This window comes from Tenebrio molitor, chromosome 8 (genome assembly GCF_963966145.1).
Source record: "Tenebrio molitor chromosome 8, icTenMoli1.1, whole genome shotgun sequence".
Taxonomy (NCBI): domain Eukaryota; kingdom Metazoa; phylum Arthropoda; class Insecta; order Coleoptera; family Tenebrionidae; genus Tenebrio; species Tenebrio molitor.
The window spans coordinates 13,279,316-13,289,117 of record NC_091053.1 but is presented as its reverse complement, the minus strand read 5'-3'; the positions used below and the strand labels follow the sequence as shown (position 1 = coordinate 13,289,117).

At 33.5% G+C, this 9,802-nt stretch overlaps 1 protein-coding gene across 1 annotated transcript in view; it reads left to right on the top strand.

Annotated features, from left to right (window-relative positions):
- Positions 1 to 379: 379 nt before the first annotated feature.
- Positions 380 to 9,802, top strand: part of ec (echinus) — a 46,099-nt gene continuing 36,676 nt past the window's right edge. The window contains exon 1 of the mRNA XM_069055315.1: positions 380 to 586. The gene's annotated coding sequence lies outside the window, so the exon portion shown is untranslated. The remainder of the gene's footprint in view (positions 587 to 9,802) is intronic.

The following is a 9,802-nucleotide window of genomic DNA, read 5'->3' as shown; positions in this document are numbered from 1 at the left end:
TGTTTTGTAGATTATAACGTACATATATGAGGCGAGAGACAATAAACTAAACAACGAAGTGTTGGCGAAATGGCGCCCCGACCTTTCACACAACCAGAAAAATTCCAAAGAAATTCGATCGGAATCTAATTTTAACTGGAAAAAAAATTAAATAATTTTTTTGGGCGATGTGACAAGGCGCAACATCCTGTTATAAAACAAAACCGTCTTGGTCGTGCCGGCTTCCAGCGACTTTCTCCCCCGACGCTCGCCTCGGATCAGGGCGCACCCCAAGGACCCGATCGTGCACCTCTCCTCTTCCCTCTTGCGGGCCGAAGCGTGCACGCACCGGTGGGCCATGTGCGTCCACGCACTCGCAACAGGTAAGAAACGGCGACCGTGGCGGGAATCACGGTCAACGCGAGGGAGGGAGAGTCGAAGACGCGGAGGCTCAAGACGTGGGTAACTGTTGGATGTTGTCGTGCGAGCAACACCGTGTTGTGTGCGTGCGTTGAAGCTTTCCAGTTCAGGCGGAGATGGTTGTTGTTTGGGAGTAGTGCCGGCACATTTGGGATTATTGCGGGAGTTGCAAGCGTGGACATTGGTGGTAAGTGAGTTTTAACACACCCCCGAGCTCGAGAAGACGCTTTTGCCACCTAGAGCGTGTAGGTCTTGTTTATGTACCGCACGAAAATGACAACAATGATAGTTGGTACGATAGGACAACGCAATCCGCGCGGGGCCACTCGAGCTCCAGATCTGATTACATTGAAATTGAGTGGCGGTAATGCATTTGACGCGGACACATTCAATACGAACGTAAATTACTGAAAATCGTTAACTCCAGTCGGGTCTGGTCGATTTCGTGCCTCACAATAAATTACAAACTAATTACCAATTAATTACTTTTTGGGTTCGTTACTAATTAGCTTGCAAGCGTGCGAAAATCTTATCCTTGTTGCATAACCTCGTAACAATCAATCCTTATCATTTTATCAATATTTTCATAAGATTATCACTGCAAGCAGGAAATTTTTCAAATGCGGAAACAAATAAATACACAATTAACAGTTTAAAACGTGACAAACTATTACATTCTTATCATTATTATGTTGCGCAACTAACAACAAATAAATAATTATCATGTGGCGAATGGATTTTGGATAAGATCGCAATCTGCTAACGAGGAAACTGTCAAATTTAGAATTACGCTTTTTATAAATAGGTCTGTGTGAATAATGATACGTCATTAGTTTGTTGCTTTCTTTCGTAAACCGTCATTATCTTGTGGGAGTTTGGAAAAAGTCGTAGAGTGCGAATCTGGTGGGTAAAGCGGATCGGAATGTATTTGTTGTGACTATTTAAAATAAATATAGTAGTAGGTCACGTGAGAAACTAATACACTGTTTGACAGATATGTTAAACCGGGAAGTTTTTATTTGACCATAGAATAGGAAATATGTATAATTGATTGCAGTACTCTATAATTTTACCACTTCCTTTCTCAATTGTATTACATACAGTGTGGAAATTACTTATGGAATAAATTCAGTAATTTCAAAACTAATGACATTTGCCGAAAACGCTGAAACAGGTCAATTTTTGTTTTTAATAATGCTTATTTTAAGTTACTTCACTTGTTCATGACGTCATCCATTTTTGAGCTATGACGTCATCACCAATTTTTTTAAATCACAACCCCCACTTTTTCTTCTCTTTCTGATAGTGCTTCTTACTACCTAAACAATGAATGAAAAAAATTGGTATCTTACATAACAATTTTTTTTAAGAAAATAACAAATTTTATTTCAAACATTTAATTTAATTTTTAATGTACTTATTTTTTTTCTATGTGGTTATTTAAAATCGAGGGTTTACTTTAATAGACCAAACAATTTAGAAGATTTATGACAGAGAATTCGCGCTGAAATGGAACAAATCAGCCCTGACATTATTGAGCGCGGTGTACAGTGCGAAAAGTTGGCGGGGGGTAATTTCAACATTTGCGTTACATTTTATTGTTAACCTTAGATGTTTGTTTCTTTCTGTTTAAGGTCAATTAAAATTTTTACATTAAAAATTAATTTAAATTTTTGAAGTAAAATTTGTCATTTTCTCAAAAAAATTGTTATCTAAGGTACCAATTTTTTTCATTAATCGTTTAGTTAGTAGTAAGGTCTATCAGAAAAAGAAGAAAAAAGTCAGTATTGTCATTTAAAAAAAATGGTGATGACGTCATAGCTCAAAAATGGATGACGTCATAAATAAGTGAAGCAACTTAAAATAAGCACCACGAGAAACAAAAATCGACCTGTTTCAGCGTTTTTGACAAATGTCATTATTTTTGAAATTCCATAAGTGGTTTCCACACTGTATATTAATTATTATGTATCTAGGTACTAATTCTCGTATTTAGTTGCGACAAAGTGGAGTATGTTTCTTCCGAAATTTTTTGTTGTGGATCTTGTTTTGACATAAGAATAAAATGGCGTTTATGACATTTATGACAATCGGTCACGATATCAGTTATTTTTATACATTGTCTCTTGTCAAAATGTTTTTCAAGTTTAGTCAAGATTTGACGATTCAAATTCTCGTTTGCATTGACTCTTTGATTAAATCCTTGACAAGATCTCTCCTCTTGTCAACACAACTCAATTTGCTACAGCTTTGACCAAATTCCAACTTTTTGACTTAACAAAGATTTGACAGTGCATCTTGTCGAGAGTTTCTAAACCTACTAGCTACGAAACTAAAATCTTCACAGTTTGCGTTGTACGAGTATTTTGGCAAACATTTTTATCAACGTGTTTGTCAACATTCAATTTGCATCAGTCTATCAAAAATTTAACTTCTTTTTGACAAAGATTTGACAAATCATTTTGACGCCATTTTCCAAACCTTGCTGTAGAACTAAAATCTTGCCAGTCATAGTTTGTCAAAATTAAGTTCTTCTTGTCAACGTCCCATTACAGTTTTTGTCAACACTCAACCTGCTTTTGCTTTTATAAAAATTGTAACTGCTTGACAAAAATTTGACCACTCATATTGTGGACAGTTTTTAAATGTTGCTATGGAACTGAAATCTTGACAGTTTAAGTAATAGTTTGGCAAGATTCGATTGATTTTGTCAACGTCCAATTACAGTTTTGTCAACATTCTGCTTGCTTCAGCTCTTATCAAAATTATAAACTTCTTTTTTAGAAAGATGTGACAACTCCTACTGTCGACAGTTTCGTGCTTATTTATAAATAACATTCTTGGCAATTTAAGTTATGATTTGGCAAAATTCGATTATTTTTATTAACATCACATTCCAGTTTCTGTCAACACTTGAGTTGCTTTTATTTTATAAAAATGTATTTTCTTTTTGAGAAAGATTTGACAACTCGTATTGTCGATAGTTTCCAAACCTTGCTATAGAACGAGAACCTTGACAGTTTAAGTGATAGTTTGGAAAAATTAAATTGTCTTTGTCAACATTCAACTTACTTACTTCTGATTTTGTCAATATTGTAACTTCTTTTTGACAAAATTTGACAACTCGTATTCTGACAGTTTTCATGCTTAATTATAAACAAAACTTTTTACAGTTTAAACTATATTTTAGCAAAATTAAATTGTTTTTGTCAACGTCGCGTTATAGTTTCCAAACCGTGCTAGGGAACTAAAATCTTGCCAGTCATAGTTTGGCAAAATTCAGTTCTTCTTGTCAACATCCCTATACAGTTTTTGTCAACGCTCAATTGACATTTCATATTATTTCCAAGCTATATCATGAATTAAAATTTTGACAGTTTAAGTAATGGTTTGGCAATTTTCAATTGTTTTCGTTCACTTACCTTTACAGTTTTTGTCAACCTCCCGTTCAGTCTTTGTTAACGGTCAATTTGCTTCTGCTTTTATAAAAATTGTAACATCTTCTTGACAAAGATTTGACAACTCACATTGTCGACAGTTTCTAAACGTTGCTATGGAACTAAAATCTTCACAGTTTAAGTGACAGTTTGGCAAGATTCGATTGTTTTTGTCAACGTCCAATTACAGTTTTTGTCAACACTCTACTTGCTTCAGCTTTTATCAAAATTATAAACTTCTTTAAAAAAAAAAATTGATAACTCCTATTTGAGAAAGGTTTGACTACTCGTATTGTCGACAGTTTCCAAACCTTGCTATAGAACGAAAACCTTGACAGTTTAAGCGATAGTTTGGAAAAATTCAATTGTCTTTGTCAACATAACTTGCTTCTAATTTTGTAAATATTATCGACAGTTTTCATGCTTAATTATAAACAAAACTTTTGACACTTTAAATTATAATTTGGCAAAACTAAATTGTTTTTGTCGACGTCTCGTTACAGTTTCTGTCAACGCTCAACTTGTTTCGGTTTTACCAAAATTATAGCTTTATTTTGAGAAACATTTGACAATTTGTATTGTTCAAATTTATGTCACACATTAAAACCTTGACAGTTTATGTTATGGTTTGGTAAAATTCGATTCTTTTTGTCAACGTTCCGTTACATTTCCTGTCAAACTTAACTTGCTTCTGCTTTGATCAAAATTCCAACTTTTTCACTTGACGAACATTTGACAAATTATACTGTCAGCAGTTTTTAAACGTAGCTATGAAACTAAAATATTGACAGTTTAAGTTATTGCCAGTTTTTGCCAACGTCTTGCCTCGGTTTTGTCAAAATCCTGATTTCTCTTTGACAAAAACTTGACAATCCGTATTGTCCAAACTTAAGTCATAAATTAAAACTTTGACAATTTGTGTTGTGGTTTGGCAAAATTCGTTTGTGTTCATATTTTTTATGTTGCGAATTCTCTGGCATTGACCAACAAAATTCTGCTGTAACTAATCAACGTGATAGATGTTCGCAACAGCCACAACGCCATTGGCAAGACCATATCTACCAGCAGCATCGCCAAAACAACAAATTACAAAACAGTTATTAGTTGACAAAGCGATGCATTATTTATAATTAATTCGATACGGGCGCAGTGACACGTGTAGGAGTGAAGAGAAATCAGCAAAGGTGAATTATTCATAACCGTAACAATACTCCGAACAATGACAACTCCATTGTGTCGATCTGATTGGGAAAAAATCAAAATTCGAATTTTGGAAAGTTATTTTGGTGGTGTCATTGCGTAACGAAATGCTACCAGTGGAAAATTTCAGTGGAAGTGATGCTTGGTGAGGAGAGTAATTAACGGTTTCGCTTTCGAATAGATTTTATTAGCAGAGTGGAATTTCAACGGTCAATAAAATGGAAAAAAGTGTAGTAAATAGACGGCGAGTTGTAAATTAACGGGAAGTGGGGACGCACCGGAGAAATTGTTACACGATGGAGCTGCTACTCACCGCGGGCGAAATAACGTTGCCACAATTTACGAGTATATTCTTTAATCGTCCGCAAGTTTAACTGTTACAGAGTGGCGCCAAATTCACACTACCAAGAATAAAAGGATATTTCTATCTTTTTGACGATTTTTGGGTAACTCGCTAAGCCGAAAAGTCAATTCATGACAAACAGGGCACTACACCATTACTATTATTTATTATAATCTATCACTTTTGGGCTTGTTCGTGACCATTCACTTATCTCAACAGTCGAAAATATTTTTCAAAAATTTTGCACTTGTAGAAATTTTGCACTTGTAGAAATTTTGAAACGATAAAAGTTCTACGATTTCATTATTGTGGTGTATCAAGAATACCTTAAGGTCAAATTCTTACAACGCAATTATCTTAAGCAAGAATCTCGTATAGCTGTGTCAACAATTAATATTAATAAATCCGTTCACGTTTTAGTCCTTGACATGACATTATCCAAAATGTTCTGAAGGTGATTGCATTTTAAAACCCACCAAACTATCATCTTCGTCGATAAATTCAAATTTTATTTGAATTTTATTTTAATTTATTACCTCCAGATCTAAAACATTTTTTCTGCTTTGGATTCTATAAAAGTGTCATCTTCATTCATAAATTCAAATTTTATTCTTGTTTCGACATAATTTGTCACCTTTTGAGTTCCATCAAGAAGGCATTATTTTTGAAAATCTTGATACTTCTACAATATTTTTCCCGCCTCCAAATGCACCAAATAAATGAGTCTTATTGAAATTTGTTACATTTAGGCTCACATTTGGTTACCTAAAATTATTAATTATCCTCATCCATAAATCAAAAGCTCTTTCTTGTTTTATTCTAATTTGTTACATTTGATTAATTTTTGGTCTTTTGAGTAGACCAATAATCAAAATTTTTCCAAAAATATCAGATTTTAAAAAATCGTCGACCTGCAATTCAATTGTACACCCTGTAATTTCGATTTTAACATATTCTAACTTTTTCTTTATTTTCTTTCTGTTTGATTCGCTCTTGGTCCTGTACCTAATCTAGACCAACAATCAAAAATTTTACTAACATGTCATATTTTTGAAAAATTTTAGATTTGTCCATTCGAATTCGCTTTGAAATAAATTACACACACCTTCCAAAAATTACCCTTTTTGTTTCATTTCTAGTTAATCTCTTGAACAAAAAAATCATAATTTCCCTAGAACTACCGTATTTTTGAAAATTTGGACTTTTCCAGAAAACTTTTCACCTTTTCATTTTCCACCAAATGCATCACTCAATTTAATCTTATGGAAAAATTTCTCTTCCTGGAGTCACATTTTCTTCCCTACTCCACTAGTCAAAATTTTGAAATATTTTTGCAATTTTTTTACAAGAATGTTAAACATTCGCCGCTTTACATTCTTCTAGGAACCAAGAAAACCACAAATCCTTTTCAAAAATTCAAGTTTTGTCTTGTTTAATTTGTAATTTGACACTTTATACATACCTTTTTTGGATTTTGACTTGACCAGTAATAAAATCTTTGGCAAAAGACTCCCTTGAAGAAGTTTTATTCTTCTTAATCTTTCTCCAAATACATTAACCAAATCTACTTTACCACATTTTTTTTAACTACATCTTGACAATAAAAAGATCAATTAAAATTTTTTGAAAAATTTGACACTTCCCCAAAACACAAAACCGTCTTTTCCCAAAAAGTTCGCTTCTATACTTTCAAGTTTTCTTCTATTTAATATAGTTTGACACTTTTCAATTCATTTTTGACCCTCCACTTAAAAATTCAAAATCCAACAGATTTTTTAAAAAACGTCTCTATCCTTGCGTTCTTCTTCGAACCCACAAAAGCATCACCATCAATTCAACTTTCGTTAGCATTTTATTACGATTTATCGCTCCTTGACCTTCTTCTGGACCACCAATAAAAATTCAAACGTTTTTGGAAAACTTCATCCTCATACAACACGCCAAACAATTTTTCCCGCCTTGCATTCTTTTCAAAACCCACAAAAGCATCATCTTCGCCTATAAATTCTCTTTTATTATCTCCTCATCCATTTTTGGTCCCTCACAATCAAAATTTCGATAAAACGTCAATATTTTTGGAAAATCTGACACCCGTACTTGTCCCGCCTCCAACTCCCTCCTAAACCCATCAGCAAACCTACTACTTAATAAAACCCAGCAGAAGACACCTCAGATTACCAAATCTCAAATTTCTCTGGACATAAACGTCACCAACACGATTCTTTGATTTATTTTACGGCGACGCTCGTTGACATCTCTCGAATTAGCATTGAAAAGAACTAAGAATCGGTCTGTTTCGTAATTTGTTATCTCCCATTGTAAATTCATACTGACATGGCAATTTTCGTCCATTTGAATTGGTAATCAGCTTCGGGACAAATTTTTTCTGCGCTCTATGACCCAATAAAACCAGTCGATGTTAGAACAATTCGGTTGGGGAAAATATTTGGGGACCTCGTAAAAGTTATCATTTCCAAGGAGACTGTTTTTATGGTGTTTACACGAGCGAATTAAAAATTGTTATTAATTTATATGCAGTGTCCGATCGGTGTTGCGGAATGTGGACACGCCTTGAGACGTCCAGCGGGTCTGAAAGGTATGAAGAGCGCCTCGCGGAGCTAGAACGTGGATTATGAAGTAGCAGATTACAAGATAAGAATAAGTAATGGAGTGCTATTTACTATGTGGATGGCGGTAGTGGAAAAACGCGATTGCTGATTATGAATGGTGCGCATTACCATTTATTTATAAATGAACTAGACGCTGGTTTTCACTGTTTCTTGTTACACAAACAAAGACGTACACTTTGAGCGAGGGAAAACATTGTCACTGGTCGAGCTCCATCAAAATTCAATTGGCGCCAGTTCTGGTGGTTTGACAATTTGATAAACTTGATCAGTTGGTTTATTGATGTTATCAACATGGTAATGATCTCGACAGATTGTCACATTAAACGACGCCAGATCAAAATATTGATCAAGTGAAATTTGATAATGATGATTTGTTAAAAGTTTGACACGAGATTTTATCGACTAAAATTGACGATTGATCAAGTTTCACTAGGAAGAATGATGATTTGCGATGATATCAACAGATCAAACTGTTGACTGGCTGAGGTGTTGACAAAATCAAACAAAATTGTTGAGTCTGATTGTTGGGTACTGATATTGGGAAAAGCAAGAAACGACAATGTTTGTCAACTTTTTGATAATGATTGTTGGACGTTGTCAGTTTGGGGTAGATTTTAAGACAGTTTGTCTAATTTGGTGCACTTATCGTGTCAGTATCATATATGTACTCATAGAGGAAAGATTGACAGTTGAAATCTTAAGCAGTTTTGACAGCTTTTTGATATTATTGTCATTATCAAAAGATCTACAAGTGAATGATTCACAGACTAAAATTATAAGTATGTATGTGAAAGTACTACCCTGGTTTTGACGCACCAAAGATTGATAGTCTAACTTCTTGTCTAAAATATGATTTAGGTTTTAACAATCTCAATCAATCATGTAATCAAAATTATGAGAAGCCAAAATGTTACAAAACTAGAATTAATTGACAATTTATCAAGTTTTATTAGGAAGAAAAATTATCTGTAATAAAAATAAAAATTTGTATCAATTTTTTTTTACAATGATTTTGTCAAAGATCACCCATTCCGTCTAGATCTACGATAATAAGAGTCAAATTAAGATATCAAAAGTTCACATGAAGCTCTTATTATGTTGATAGAACAGGTTTCAGAGATTTTGTTTAGTGTGACACAATTATTTCATCTGTCAACATACATTGTTCAGCTGACATATTAAAACTTTATATGAATAAGATATTATTAGCATTATCAACACATCTAAAAATGAATCATTGACAGACTAATATTAGAGTATGTCAAAGTACTACTGTTTTGTTGACGTACCAAAGTTTGACAGATCTTAATAGACTAAATTTTTGTCTTAAATATGATTACGGTATTGACAATTTCAATCATTCATGGAATCAAATTATGAGGAGCCAATATATTACAAAGCTAGAATTAATTGACAACTTATCAAGTTTCATAAGAAAAAAATTAGTTGTAATATGTATAATCAGCATCGACTTTTTCATATTGATTTTGTCAAATAACATCAGCAGTTTGGTGTGGGACTTCGATAAAAAGAGTCAAACTAAAATGTCAAAACACCAAGTTTTCATTTTGTTGATAGAATAGACTTTTGTCTAGTGTGCCACAGTCATAATATCTTAATATCAATGTCATTGTCAACATACTGTTCAGCTGATATATCAAAACTTGACACAAGCAAAGATTGACAGTGGAAATCTTTGCTCCAAAAAAAATTAAGCTTTGGCAGCTTTTTGATATTATTGTCATCATCAGCACAGATAAAAATGAATCATCGGCAAATCAATGTTATATTTT